Source organism: Solanum pennellii, chromosome 12 (genome assembly GCF_001406875.1).
Source record: "Solanum pennellii chromosome 12, SPENNV200".
Classification (NCBI taxonomy): Eukaryota; Viridiplantae; Streptophyta; class Magnoliopsida; order Solanales; family Solanaceae; genus Solanum; species Solanum pennellii.
This window is the reverse complement of record NC_028648.1, coordinates 62,914,938-62,919,748: the sequence shown is the minus strand read 5'-3', so window position 1 is coordinate 62,919,748 and position 4,811 is coordinate 62,914,938.

Genomic DNA, 4,811 nt, shown 5'->3' with positions numbered 1-4,811 from the left:
CTGAATGTACGCTCAGCCTGCCCATCAGTCTGAGGGTGAAATGTTGTGCTAAGGTTCATTTGTGTCCCCAATCCCTTCTGAAACGATCTCCAAAAGTTGACTGTAAATTGAGCTCCTCTGTCTGTATAATGGACGTGGAACCCCATGAAGTCTCACTATCTCCCTGACATATAACCTCGCATAATCTTCAGCCGAATAAGTAGTCCTGACTGGAAGAAAATGGGCCGATTTCGTCAGCCTATCTACAATAACCCATATAGAGTCATACTTTCGTTGAGTGCGAGGTAAGCCTGTAATGAAGTCCATATTAATCATCTCCCATTTCCAAGTCGGGATCTCTATCTCCTGTAATAATCCACCAGGCTTTTGATGTTCGATCTTGACTTGTTGACAATTCGAGCACTGGGCAACAAACTCCGCTATGTCCGTTTTCATGCCATCCCAACAGTATAAGCTTCTGAGGTCATGATACATTTTCGTTGACCCTGGGTGAATAGAATAACGGGCAGAGTGTGCCTCTCCCATAACCTGCCGTCGTAGCCCCGCAATATCGGGTACACACAATCTGCCTTCATATCCTAACACTCCGTTAGGTGTAACCTTAAATGGGATCTTTTCCTTTTGAAGAGATGCATCTCTATTCTGTGCCAGAATAGGGTCCTCGTATTGGTGTCTCTTTACCTCATCTATGATTAAGGACTCAGCAACCTCTCGAATAGAAACTCCACTATCTTCTGAATTAGCCAGACGGATTCCAAGGCTGGATAGCCGTTGAATCTCCCGAACCATCTCCCTCCTTTCTGGTTGTACATCTGTCAAGCTACCCATGGACTTACAGCTAAGAACATCTGCTACAACATTCGCTTTACCTGGATGATATAAAATATCAACATCATAATCCTTTAGCAACTCTAACCACCGCCTCTATCGTAAATTCAGCTCCTTCTGTTTAAAGATATATTGGAGACTCTTATGATTTGTATAGATGGACACATGGACACCAAATAAATAATGCCTCCATATCTTCAAGGCATGAACCACGACTGCTAACTCCAGATCGTGAGTAGGATAATTCTTTTCATGCTTCTTAAGCTGTCCGGAGGCATAGGCTATAACTTTGCCATGCTGCATCAATACACATCCTAGCCCAACACCCGAAGCATCACAATAAATAACATAGCCGTCTGGTCCCTCCGGAAGAGTTAGGACTGGAGCTGTAGTCAATTTGTCTTTCAATAGCTGGAAGTTTCGCTCACAAGCATCAATCCACTGGAACTTGGCTGCCTTTTAAGTTAGCCTTGTCAAAGGCGCTGAAATTGAGGCAAACTTTTTTATGAATCTCCTGTAATATCCTGCTAACCCCAGAAAGTTGCGTACCTCAGTAGGTGTCGTAGGTATGGGCCAAGTCTTTACCGCCTCAATCTTCTGCGTGTCTACCCGAATGCCATCAGCTCCAATAATATGCCCCAAGAATGCCACTGAAGTCAACCAGAACTCACACTTAGAAAACATAGCATACAACTTCTGGTGGTGAAGCACCCTAAGTACCGTCCTTAAATGGTCTGCATGCTCCTCTTCTGAACGTGAATAGACCAGAATATCGTCTATAAATACAATAACAAACATATCAAGGAATGGTTTAAACACTCGATTCATTAAATCCATAAACACCGCTGGAGCATTAGTCAGCCCAAAAGACAGCACTCTAAACTCATAATGCCCGTATCGGGTCCGGAATGCCATCTTTGGAATATCTGCCTCCCTTACCCGCACCTGATGATAACCTGACCGCAAGTCTGTCTTTGAAAAAAACTTAGCACCCTGCAACTGGTCAAATAGATCGTCAATCCTTTGGAGAGGATACCTGTTCTTTACTGTTACTTTGTTCAGCTGCCTATAATCAATACACATCCGCAGCGCCCCATCCTTCTTCCTCACAAACAGTACCGGTGCCCCCCAAGGTGACGTATAGGCCTGATGAAGCCCTTTCCTAGCAAATCTCTCAATTGCTCTTTCAATTCTATCAACTCAGAGGTGCCATTCTATAAGGAGGTATAGATATAGGCTGGGTATCTGCAGTACATCTATAGTAAACTCTATCTCTCGCTCTGGAGGAAGGCCTGGAAGTTCCTCTGGGAATACATCGGGAAATTCATTAACTACCGGGACTGATTGAAGAGTCGGTGCCTCTGCATTTATGTCATGCACCCGAACCAAATGATAAATATAGCCTTTTCTAACCATCTTCCTGGCCTTAAGGTATGAAATGAATTTACCTTTCGGCGATACTGTACTCCCCTTCCACTCTATAATCGGTTCCCCTGGAAATGAAATCGAACTATCTTTCCTCTGCAATCAACATTAGCATAACAAGCAGCCAACCAATCCATGCCCATGATAATATCAAACTCAATCATATTTAACTCTATTAGATCTGCTACGGTACGACGACTATATATAACCACTGAACAATTCTTATATACTCGCGTAGCTATGACAGAATCTCCTACAAGTGTAGCTACCTCAAATGGTTCTATCAACTCAGACTCTCTTCCAATCCTACTAACAACGAAGGGAGATATAAATGATAAGGTGGAACCTGGGTCTATCAATGCATACACACTTCGGGAGAATAGTGATAATATACCTGTGATCACATTAGGTGACGCCTCCTGATCCTGCCTACTAGTCAAAGCATATATACGGTTCGAGGGACCGCTAGAACTGGAAGCTCCACCATTTCCTCTACCACGGCCTGCTGGCGCCTGAATACCCTGCCCCGTAGGGCGCATAGCCACAGAAGAAGATGAACCAGCAATGGACCCAGTAGGCTGTGCCATACCACCTGCACTACCTCTAAGGTGAAACTCCCTCATAGTATGACCCTGACGGCCGCAAGAAAAACACGCACCTATAGCCCAACGACATTCCCTAGGATGGGACCTACCACAGCGAGAACACCGAGGCAAAGGTGGCCTCGACTGGCTCAAACTCCTGCCCATCTGTGACCCTGACGCCCTAGAGCTCTGACCAGCTTTCGAATATCCCGTACGATCGAACCCCCTACCCATGGAACGTGGGGGTGCACTCTGTGCTGGCTGGGAAGAAAATCTAACATGCTGCTGAGAGTGCCAGCCTCGAAACTCGTCAGGATAACCTGCTGATCTAGACCTCTTATGCTGGCCTCTATTATAATCTCTATCTGGCTGACGTCCCCGGTGCCGATCCTCTACCCCCTGTGCATATGCCTGCACCCGAGCAATGTCCATACCTGGCTGAAGAGTCACTGCCATACAACCGTCAATCAGATAACGATCCAATCCCATCATATAACGATGTACCTTGTCTGCCATATCAGCCACAATAGTAGGTGCATGCCTAGCCAATGAATCCAACTCGAGGCTATACTCTCGAATGCTCCTGCCATTCTGCCTCAAAGGCAAGAATCTATCGACTCTAGCTCGCTTCATCTCTGGAGGCAGGAAATGGCCCTGGAAAGCCTCGACAAATTCATCCCATACCGCTGGAGGAGCACCCTCACCCCTAGATAACACCCAAGACTCATACCAATTAATAGCTACATCCTGCAAATGATACGTAGCCAACTCAACAGACTCGGTCTCCGAAGCCTTGATTATCCTCAATGTACGCTTCATCTGACGAATAAACTTTTGCGGATCATCCTGGGGCCTTGACCCAAAGAAACAACTTAAGAAGTCACGAGCCCTTAAGCTATCAGATCTGTCCGCATGATCAACTCCTAGTCCATGCCTGCGAGCCTGACCTGCCACTAATCAAGTCAGTAACTGAACCGCATCTCTCATGGCCCTATCCTCCGCCTCTGGCTGAGGAGCTGGAGGTTCAGGTGCTGGGGCCTTGGGGACTGGTGGTGGTGTCCCCCGAACTGGAGCTGCTGCTGCTCTAAGCTCCTCTGGCGGTGGCGGTGTAGCATAGCTCTCCGACTGGAGCACAATACCAGGCATAGACTGGTTACGGGCCCTAGTAACTCTCCGGGTCTTACTAGTACCTTCTGCTACCGATTTGCCCTTCTGGGCGGCTGTCGCTTTCTTTGGAGGCATAGCTGAAAGCACAGAGATTCGTTAGAGAGGGATTATCCTGTTAATATAGATCTATCGCACGATCTAGAATAAGAAGAAAGGATGACATCCTAAATGTCCTGTAGCTTCCTGTTTATAGATGTGGTGCACAGCACACCGATAAACAAGACTCTACTAGACACGGTCTGTAGACACTTCCGAGGAAGAACCGCTCTGATACCACTCTTTGTCACGACCCAACCCGATGGGCCGTGACTAGTGCCCGTTTTGGACACCCACATACAAACCTGCTAAGTATAACCAACTGAAACTAAGACAATATGGAATTTAATCAAATCAAGCCAACCCCAACGTCATATATATATAAAGAGGACCTGTCTCATAAGGAGTCATAACCATTCAACCGTAACAACATACGCGAGCCGACAAGGCCGCCACTATCCAAAGCATAATAGCATGCGCAAGCCGACAAGGCTGCCACTACACAATACACAATGATGTACGCAGCCGACAAGGCTGCCCCTGTACAAGCGGACATCCCAAACAAACCATGTCCAGACCATTATCCAAAACATATATATGCAACTCACATAATGTCTACAGACCTCTAAGAGTATAGTAGTGAAACTCGAGGGGACAGGGCCCCGCCGTACCCATAGACAAGCAAAAGACTACATAGAAATTTAAGTACCAAAACGACTAGGCTCCTAAACAGTGGAGCTCTCCCAATCAGCAGAGTAGATATCCTAGGCG